This window comes from Panicum hallii, chromosome 6 (assembly GCF_002211085.1).
Source record: "Panicum hallii strain FIL2 chromosome 6, PHallii_v3.1, whole genome shotgun sequence".
Classification (NCBI taxonomy): Eukaryota; Viridiplantae; Streptophyta; class Magnoliopsida; order Poales; family Poaceae; genus Panicum; species Panicum hallii.
Window position 1 is genome coordinate 27,651,522 of NC_038047.1, and position 11,377 is coordinate 27,662,898.

Sequence of the window (11,377 nt, forward strand, 5' to 3'; positions counted from 1 at the left end):
AGGCGACATCAATTGTCAATTAGGTTGTCCCCGGGTAAGGATCAATTTAAGTGGGGTAGACTTTCTAGCAGATTTAGTAGTACTTAAGCCTGGGGGAATAGATGTGATCCTTGGGATGGATTGGTTAAGCCGACACAATGGTCTCATAGGCTGTACCGACAAAGTGGTACACTTAACAAACCACGAAGGAGTACAAGTGGTCTGCCGTACCCGGGATAGTAAGTTTGATCCAATGGTGTTTAGCGTGGAAGCCAAGCCCTTAGAAGGAGTCCCGGTAGTAAGTGAATACCCAGATGTATTCCCCGAAGAGCTTCCCGGTATGCCGCCAGATAGGGATATAGAATTCGTCATAGACCTTATCCCCGGAACATCCCCCATAGCCAAGAGACCCTATAGAATGGCGGCCTCTGAATTGACAGAATTAAAGAAGCAACTAGAAGAACTGCAGAGGATTGGCTTCGTCAGACCAAGCTCGTCGCCATGGGGAGCCCCAGTGCTGTTTGTCAAGAAGAAAGATGGGAGTATGAGGTTGTGCGTGGACTACCGAGCACTGAACGAGGTTACCATTAAGAACAAGTACCCCCTCCCCAGGATTGATGACCTTTTCGATCAGCTAAAAGGAGCCAAGTACTTTTCCAAGATCGATCTAAGGTCAGGATATTTTCAACTTAAGATTAAGGAAAGTGACATCCCTAAGACAGCTTTCGTCACCCGCTACGGGCAGTTTGAGTTCACCGTAATGTCCTTTGGACTAACCAATGCCCCTGCTTATTTTATGAACCTCATGAACAAAGTGTTTATGGACGAGCTGGATAAGTTTGTCGTAGTCTTTATCGATGACATACTTATCTACTCTAAGAGTATTCAGGAACATGAGCAACATCTGCGGGTAGTATTGGAAAAGCTAAGGGCACATAGGTTATATGCCAAGTTCAGCAAGTGCGAATTCTGGCTGGAGAGAGTAGCTTTTCTTGGTCACATTCTGACTGCGGAAGGCGTAGCAGTGGACCCAGAGAAGGTCGAAGCCGTTTCCAATTGGCAGCGACCAACTAACGTCAGTGAAATCAGGAGCTTCCTTGGGTTAGCCGGGTACTATCGGAGATTTATCGAGGGATTCTCTAAGATAGCTCGACCCATGACAGAACTCCTTAAAAAGGAGAAGAAGTTCGCTTGGACGGAATCTTGTGAGAGAAGCTTTCAGGGACTAAAGCAAAGGTTGACAACCGCCCCAGTGTTAACCCTACCGGACATTCATCGGGATTTTGTCATTTATTGTGATGCGTCCCGACAAGGATTAGGGTGTGTTCTGATGCAAGATGGGAAAGTCGTTGCACATGCTTCCCGCCAACTCAGGACTCATGAGCAGAATTACCCGACCCATGACTTGGAATTAGCGGCCGTAGTACATGCTCTCCAGATTTGGAGGCATTACTTGATTGGGAATAAGTGTGAGATTTACACTGACCATAAGAGTTTGAAATACATCTTCACCCAGTCAGATCTGAATTTAAGACAAAGGAGATGGTTAGAGTTAGTCAAGGACTATAATTTGGAAATCCACTATCACCCCGGGAAAGCGAATGTGGTAGCCGACGCCTTAAGCCGGAAATCCTATGGGCCCAAGGATAACAACCTGGCGCGAGGAAATGGCACGATTAAATGTGCACATTGTCCCTCAAGTTCCAGCCATGTGTTAAGCGTCCAATCAACCCTAGAGGATAGGATTAGAGAGGCTCAAAGCTCGGATCAGGAGTTAGTAAAGATCTGCAAGCAAACTGGGAGAAAACAAAGCGCCGGGCTTCAGAGTGGACGATAAGGGAACATTATGGTACGAGGGTAGAATTTGTGTACCCCAGAATGGAGATTTCCGGCAATTGATCATGGACGAAGCCCATAACTCGGCCTACTCTATCCACCCAGGATCCACCAAAATGTATATGGACATAAAGCAAAAATATTGGTGGAACGGAATGAAGGCGGATATTGCAAGATTCGTGGCTCATTGTGATACCTGCCAAAGGATCAAGGCCGAACATCAAAAGCCAGCAGGATTATTGCAACCCTTGCCCATCCCGGTCTGGAAATGGGACGAGATAGGAATGGACTTTGTAGTGGGACTACCCCGAACACAGAAAGGACACGATTCCATATGGGTAATTGTGGATCGACTCACTAAATCGGCACATTTCATACCCGTAAGGACCACTTATGGCGGAGAAAAGCTGGCAAAACTTTACGTGGAAAATATAGTAAAGTTACATGGAGTGCCCAGTAGAATCGTCTCGGATAGAGGGACCCAATTTACATCTAGGTTTTGGAAAAGCCTACATAAAGCCATGGGCACTAAGTTAGATTTTAGCTCCGCATACCACCCACAGACGGATGGTCAAACCGAGAGGGTGAATCAGATCATGGAAGATATGCTGAGGGCATGTGTCCTGACCTATGGAAACGATTGGGAGCAGAGTCTGCCCTATGCAGAATTCTCGTACAATAATAGTTACCAAGCCAGCCTGGGTATGTCGCCATTCGAAGCCCTCTATGGAAGAAAGTGCAAAACTCCCTTGATGTGGTCGGAAGTTGGAGAGCGTGCACTAGTAGGACCCGCGCTCATAAAAGAAGCAGAAGAAAAGGTAGCGGGAATCCGCGAGAAATTAAAAGCGGCTCAGTCCCGACAAAAGAGCTATGCGGACAAGAAGAGGCGGGAGATAAGCTTCAATCCGGGAGATTTTGTCTACCTCAAAATCTCACCCATTCGGGGGACACGAAGATTTCAGGTACAAGGAAAATTAGCCCCTCGATACATTGGGCCGTATCGGGTTCTAAAGAAGGTAGGAGCAGTGGCATACCGACTGGAGTTACCGGAAGAAATGTCAGATATACATCCAGTGTTTCACGTCTCGCAATTAAGGAGATGTTTGAGAGTACCCGAAGGAGAACACGTGTCGGTAGAAACAATAGACCTGCAACCGGATCTGCGATATCAAGAAGTGCCGGTCAGAATCTTGGACACCGTCACTAGGAGAACGAGAAACTCCGAAGTACGAATATGCAGAGTTCAATGGAGCAGACATGGGGTGGAGGAAGCGACTTGGGAACGCGAAGAGGCGCTAAAGAAGGAGTTTCCCCATCTATTTCGGGGCCAGCCGAATCTCGAGGACGAGATTCATTTAAGTGGGGTAGGTTTGTGACGCCCTAAAAACTTACCAAAATTAAATCACGCGTTAGAACGTTTCGATTAAAAACCACTCGTCGCCAGACCATAGCCCTAACCCCGACCGTATCGCCATCCCACCCCGCGTCGCTCGGAAGCCTGCCGCTCGCGCGCAGTCACCGCCGCGAATAGCGCCGGCGCAAGTCATTTCTCGCGCAGCGCACGAATCCCGCGCGCGCGTGGCCGATCGGTCGCGGCTGCGGCCGCGATTGGCGCCGACGCGTTTTCTTTTCCCCTCGCCGTTCCCCTCGCGCCGCGCGTTTCCCCGCGTGGCCGACCGGCCGCGGTCACCGCCGCGACCGGCGCCGGCCCTTCTCCCTCCCTCTTTTTCTTTTCTTTCTTTCCCTTTATTTCTTTTTCTTTTTTTTTCCCTTTTCTCTCCTTTTCCTTTCTTTCTTTTCTCCCTCCCCTCCCTTTTTCTTCCTCCTCCCTTCCTTCCTATTTTTCCCCTTTCCCCCCCTGCTCCCGCGCGCGTGCCCGGCAGCACCAGCCGCGCCGGCCACCGGCCCCCCCTTCCCCTCGCGCGCGCCTGTGCCCGGCCGCCCGTACCCGCGCGTGCACCACGTGCCGCGCCGCCCGCCGTGCCGCCCGTCGCTGGCGCACGCGCGCGGCCGCACGGCCGCCGTGGCGCACACGCCGCCGCCCGCGCCTCCCCTGTGCCGCCTCGCCGCCCGCGCCTCCCCTGTGCCGCCTCGCCGCCCGCGCCCCCCTCTGTACCGCACACCGCCGCCCGGCCCCCCCCACGTGCACGGCTGAGCCCCGTCGCAAGCCACGGGCGCCATTAATGGCCGCCCGTGGAGCCACCCGCCGGCCGCCGCCTCCCCCTACCGCCGGCCGCCTATAAATAGGCCCGGCCGCACCCCGGCACCCCCCACAACCTGCCCCGCCACCTGGCCCCTCGCCTCCACCGCCCTAGCGCCGCCACGCCGAGCTCCAGTACCCGCCGCCGCAGCCCGCCGTCGCCCCGCCTCCGCGCGCTACCCCGGCCCGAGGTGAGGCCGGGAACGAGTTCCCCGTGGTCCCCTCCCTCTCTTCCCCCTCTCACCCGAGCCGCCCGGGCCCTAGGTGGCCGGATTTGGCCGCCGGCGCTTCCCCCCCCACTCTCCTCTGTTTCCTGTGAGGGGAGGAAGAAGAAGGAGGCCCTTTTGCGAAAAACCCCCTGGCCTCCCCTGTTTGTTCCAAAGAAACCCCTTTATCCATTCTCTTTGGCAAAAATAGCCCTACCCTTTCCGTTAATTCAAATCAAACCCCTCGGAACATAAACCTAAACATAATCGACACCTTTTTGCATGCTTAGGGTATTTCTAGGATTTACAAATAGGTCCGCACTCTTTCCGGATATTTACGAACAAGCCCTCGAACCCCGTTTGAGCCCTGAAACCACCTTTAGCGCGTCATTTTATGTGCGAAACGACCTCCGATTGACCCGAAACTTTACCACGCCCTTTCTAGTATAGTTTTAGCCATGCCATTAAGAAACCACCCAGAGATATTGCCCCTAACTCCGTAACTAAATTATTTCCGATTCAAGCCTATCGGTAAAAGCTTTTAGTTCTTTCGCTTGATTGTGTGTCTGTTTGTTTGCGTCGTAGGACACAGAGTGAACGACGAGGTTCCCGACCGTGACCAAGCAACTGAGGACCAGTACTGCGACCCCGAACCCGAAGGACAGTGCTCCGACCAGGACTTCCCGCAAGGGTTTGACGATGGCAAGTTCAATTCCGCCCTTTGATGCATGTTTCTGTCCTAGTTTTTATAAACACAACCCAGTGGCCTGTTTTATAAAATTGCATGGTTTTGCGTGCTGGAAACCTGGTAGGATAGCCACCCTTGTTTGAAATACCCTTAACTGACCGCCTGAATTATAAAGAAAATGCGTGTGTGTGGGAAGGGATAAAATGTGGTTTGAAAGGTGAGTCCGACGGGATGGATGGCATTTCTGTGTGATTTGCCGTCGGTGGGCTTGTACCTGTGTGGTTGAGCGTGGAAGGGAGAAGTCCGTCCTGTCACCCCTAAGGACCGAGTTGTTGTGACATCTCACCTAGCTTCCTGTCGTGCAAACCACTTGACCGTTGTATGGGCAACGGCTTGGCCTAACCCCACTAGTTAGTCTGATAGCCATCAGGAGAGCTGGGAGCAGCGGGTGATCAAGGAGACGGGATAAGCTCTGTGTGTCTTATGCCCCGGTTAAACCTCAGTGTTAGGTCGAATGACCCCTTGATAGATCCCGTGGTGGCTAGTCAGGTCTAGCTACGGTGGGTAAGGGCTTCGATGGGATCTGCACCGGCACTAAGGTGTTCGTGCTGTGGTACCCCGCCTGTGGGTAAAGTTGCACACCTCTGCAGAGTTAAAAATCTATTCGAATAGCCGTGCCCACGGTACTGGGCAGGTTACGGTGTGGTCACATAACTAGTGTTTCTCTCTGGGAAATGGTTGAACTGGTGTGAGTTGTTTGAAAAGTATCCGGCAATGGTGCTGTGTGCTACGACGGACGGGAAGTCCGGTAGCGGCTTGAAACTTGGAACCGTGAGGATCGACATCGTGTGTTCTTAGACACTTGAAAACTCGTTTTGAAAAATGCTTTTAAAAATGAACCCTTGCATATAATTGTGTTTCCGCAAAAGAACCGTAACTATATCCTTGGATTATCCTGTGCATTTAATTCTGTTATACCCCCCCCCCCGTGGGTGTGATTGGACTTGCTGAGTACGTTTGTACTCACCCCGTTCTTACTTTACAGTGGAGGATCCCGACTACATCCCCGAGAACGACGAGTAGGGTCCCGTCCTGCACCCAGTCTTGCCTGTGGGTGAGGTCACCGTTGGAGCTCCGCATGGCGCAAGACTCTGATGACCCCCTGTTCGTAGTTAGTGTAGTAATATGGGTTTTTGTTGTAATCCTCGCGATAGTGGCGCTTCATTGCCCATTACCGCGAAGAGGTGTACGGCAATGAACCATCTGATGTAATAAAAGTGTTATCAGCCTCCTGGGACTGATAAAGTGACACTTTTAAGTCTTCCCTGATGGGGGGACGCTTCACAAGCTAACTACATCAGAAGCATTAAAGAGAGCAATAGTGGAGGTTCTTAGTGCCCATGGTTTAACTATTGCAAAAATACGAGGCCAAGGGTATGATGGAGCTTCTAATATGAGAGGTGAATTCAATGGTGTTCAAAAACTAATTCATGATGAGAACCCATATGCTTTCTATATCCATTGCTTTGCTCACCAATTGCAGTTGGTAGTTGTTTCGGTTTCAAAGTGTTGTTCATCTATAGAGGATTTCTTTGACTATGTCGACATGATTGTGAGCAGCACTAGTGCATCTTGTAAGAGGAAGGATTTATTGATTGATAGTCATCATACAATTGTTTTGAATAAGTTGGACAGTGGAGATATTTCATCAGGTAGAGGACAACATCAAGAAACATCATTGCCTAGGCCTGGAGATACAAGATGGGGATCTCACTACAGGACATTGCTTCGTATTGAAACAATGTGGGACTCAATAATAGAAGTTCTGCAAGTGGTGCATGATGAGGAACGTAATCCATCAAGGGCAGGGGGGTTGGTGCCTACTATGGAGTCTTTCAGCTTTGTGTTTATCATGAAGATGATGTTACAGATCCTTCGCATAACAAATGAGCTATCTTATCTGTTGCAGAAGAAGGATCAAAATATTGTTGAGGCCATGTCTTTGGTTATTGACGTGAAAACACGTTTGAACAATTTGAGAAGCGAAGGTTATGAGCCACTACTTGAAGAAGTCAAAACATTTTGCCAAGAAAATGATATCCCAATACCAAATATGGAAGATAGTGTACCAAGATTTGGTAGATCAAGGAAAGGAGGGAGAAACAACATCACTCAAGATCATTACTTTCATGTTGATACCTTCTTTGCTACCATAGATGCTATCACAACAGAGTTTGATCATCGATTCAATGAGGTATCATCGGAATTACTTACTTGTTTTGCTTGCCTTGATCCTAGAGATTCATTCTCTAACTTTGATGTGAATAAACTTGCTCGCCTCACGGATATATATTTGGATGATTTTTCTTTTGATGACCGGAAAAGAATAAGAGACCAGTTAGAAACCTTCATTATTCATGTTAGAAGAGTTGAGGCATTTAGAGCTTGTTATGACCTTGCAAGCCTAGCAATGAAAATGGTTGAACTTAAGAGGCATGAAATATTTCCCTTGGTTTATCGCCTAATTGAGCTGGCATTGCTGCTACCAGTAGCAACTGCATCAGTTGAAAGAGCATTTTTAGCTATGAAGATTATTAAAACTGAGTTGCGGAACAAGATGTCCGATGGTTGGCTTAATGACTTGATGGTGGTGTATATTGAGCGGGAGATATTTAAAGGAATTGATCTTGAATCTATCAAGAAAGCTTTTCAGAAGAAAAAGGATAGAAATATGCAATTGCCAAAGTCTCCTAGACGCAACTAATAATAAATATACCGGTATAACTCTATACTCTAATTGTGTATCTTGTATTACATTTAATAATTTAACTCTAATATTTCGTTACTAATTTATGTTTTCTCTTTGTTTGACAGCTTCTTTGGTCCAATTGTTGATTTGATGCGTACTTTACGTGTTTTTCTTCATTTGAGGTACTTCTAAACCATATTTTTATTGTGAACCTTTATTTCCGTATAATATTTGAACATAATCTAGTAATCCACCGTTAGTCCACAGCCGCAGGCTCCCGCCCCGTAGGCCCCGCACCCGCCGCCCCGCAGCCGCAGGCTCCCGCGCCCGCCGCCCCGCCGCCGCAGGCCCCGCGCGCCGCCGCCCGCAGCCCCGTCCGCCACACCTAAAATTTTCGGCGTCCTCCGCCACTGCCTGAATGTGTGTATTCTTGCCCAAATATTCATTCACGCCCATGAGAAAGTTTTATAGTTACAGTCATGTGGTGCCATAATTAGCTTGTTAAGTGATATCTTAATGCATGGCACTTTACTGTTCCCAAGTGCTAGCTAAAACACTAGGAGAATCCTGCATCTTCACAACTAGATGCCTCTAATGAAGGATTTTCTACTTTTTAAACTTAGCACAGTTATTTTTCTGTGCTTTTAGTGTTTCTTTGAGAGGTCAGGGCACTAGGAGAAGTCCACCTTGCTGGTAGTGGATGGCATTTCTTAAATATCCATTTTGGGCGGGTGAAAACCCAACTCATTTTGGGCTGCATCGACGACATCTTCAGCGTCATGACCTAGTGTCATGACCTTCTTGAAGGCGATGTCAGGCAATTCCGGCAAGAAGACTTCCTCCGACAATAGCTGCATCCGAGAGGGCACTTTTTTCTCTTTTTCTTTTTTTTTCTTTCGAAAAAGACAAGAGGATCCAGTTCGTGGCGTTGGCTGTGGTGGCTCGTGTCGACGTCCCAATCCGACCGGGCAGAGTTCGCTGAGACTCGGGTCGATGTCCCAATCCGACCGGGCGGAGTTTTTTCGTTGGGGCTCGTGTCGATGCCCCAATCCGACCGGCCAAAGTTGAGAAGGTTCCGGTTGATGTCCCAATCCAACTGGCTGTTGTTGTGATATTGAGTTGAGTTGGCGAGAGATGGTGTGAGTTAATGTCCCAATCTCTTCTTCTTATTAATATACGCCAAACCGCAAGGTTCAGGATCTTTGATAAAAAAAATCCATTCTCAAGTTGATTGCATGTCTAAATGAAAGATAAATGACTATATATTTCTTAGTACTAAGATTCCAACCAATTAACTTAGCTATAAACTTTCTTGATATGTAAAAACTAATAAGTTTCATGCACACTATCATTATAGAATTCATACAAGTGTCTAACCAAATAAGCTCCTAGTATTGCAACTATACTGACGAGTTGAGAGACAATGCGAGAGATGGTCTGACTACGTGTTGGCCTACCATCGATGTTGAATGAGAAAGATAGGAGGATATGATCTGGTCAATTAATACCAATAGTTTTTTCTTCATATGTTGTCTACTAGCTTTGATCACTTCATTGTCCATTCGTGCATTTGAATGCTACAATACAAATATGACATTATTTATTTGGCAAGAAATACAAAACAATCACTCTTTCCTCAAATCTTTTCTAAACTTATTTTTATTATAAATTATTTTTGTATTCTCGCTAAGAACTACGCAAATATAATACTCTAGTAAGTTAATCATATATAATTACTAGAGGTATATTTATAGCAAGAAACAATTGAGCTTTATATTTTATTATCACTAGAATTTATGCACTTAATATTATAAGGTAAAGACTCTATTACAGCGGACCGTACGTTTGTGCAGTTGCACGGCCGTCCATCCTTCAGAGGGAATTCCCTATATGCCATTGAAATTTGATCCACTCCCTTATGTGCCATTGAAATTCTTCACTTCCCTTATGTGCTATTGTCTGAAATTTGCATTCCCTTCAACACCATCGCCGTCAATTCCGTACCAAACTATTACTGCTACGTTGTAGATGCCGTCAAAGTACCCTAGGGAACGTCAATTTTGCCCCCGCATTATGTTAACAAGATGCGCCCATGCACAGGCACCTAATCCCACCAGAGCCCAAGTGGACTCATCCCTCCCAAATCAATCCCCTTCCCGTCCAAATCTAGCAGCAGCTCCTTAGAACCCTAGGACGGTGGCGACTGGCGACGGGGCGCGCTACCTGGGAATGAGGCCAGTGCGCGTCCTGGTCGGTGGCCACGAGATGGCCATGGGCGCGGGAGTGTGCCAGCCAGGAGCCGGCCGCGGGCGTGGGAGCGCGCCAGGACGCGGCTTGAGCGCCTGGTCGGCGGCTCGCGCCTTGTGGGCCACGAGATGGGCACAGGAGTGTGTCAGACCCGGGGCTACGGGACTGTGTACATAATGTAGTTTAAACAGGTTTAAGAGATTAAGTCCGTCTTATCTCTTATTCATCTCATTTATCTCTTATTTATCCCGTTTAAATGGGAGATAAAGCTAACCGATATAGAAGAAATCTACTTGAGATATATTCTGGTATGATTTCTTGGCTAGTGATTTTTGTAACCCTAACCTCCCGGATATATAAGGGAGGACAGGGACCCTCTCAAAACAAGATCATCAAGATTATTCTACACCCAAGGCAATACAAACCACCACACAGGACGTAGGTATTACGCACCTCGTGGCCCGAACTTGTCTAAGTTTTGTGTTCCTTGCACCTTCGAGTTCCTGATCTCGGCGTCTCCTCACCTAAAACTTACCACCTTGGGCATATCCCGCGGTGGGCAGCCGGTAAAACATCGACAGCTGGCGCGCCAGGTAGGGGAGCACGTCGAAGATCCACCGGCGAACTCGATGGCATCTTTCCAATTCACTAGGTCAGTACCTTCTCAGGGTACAACTTTTATTTTTAGCTCGTGGGTTTGCGTTGCAGATGGCGAGGGTGGTTTCCATCGTTTCCTCGTCGACATGAAGTCAAAAACCCCCATGGCGTTTTCTCAAAGCAACCTCAACAAGTTCGTCGATGATCTCGACGATTTGTTGATTTGTCGGCCCACGACGAGAATCGAGGAGGAGTCTACTTCCACCACGACTTCATCCGGCGCCGCAACAACTTTCCTTGGGTTGGACTTGTTCCAATCTGAGGATTCGCGTAGCCGATCACGACTCGGCCAATGCGATTTGGCCACTGATCTTCAGGAGGCCAACGGCTCCGAGTCCCTCTCCATATTGGAGGAGGACTTGGATTTTCTACTCCAAAAACCCGAAGCCACTGCACGTCGTGTCGGTGTTTAACCGGCTGCCCACCGAGGGATATACCCAAGGTGGTAGGTTTTGGGTGAGGGGACGCCGAGATCAGGAACTCGAAGGTACAAGGAACACAAAGCTTAGACAGGTTCGGGCCGCCAAGTGCGTAATACCCTACGTCCTGTAGTGGTTTGTATTGCCTTAGGTGTAGAATATCTAGAGATCGTGTTTTGAGAGGGGTCCCTGCCCTCCCTTATATATCAGAGAGGCCAGGGTTACAAAGATACCAACTAACACCAGCTAAGGAATCGTACCAGAACATATCTCGAGTAGATTCCCTCTGTATCGTTTAGCTCTATCTCCTACTTAAACGGGATAAATAAGAGATAAACAAGATAAATAAGAGATAAGACAGACTTAATCTCTTAAACTACGCTATGTACCCAGCCC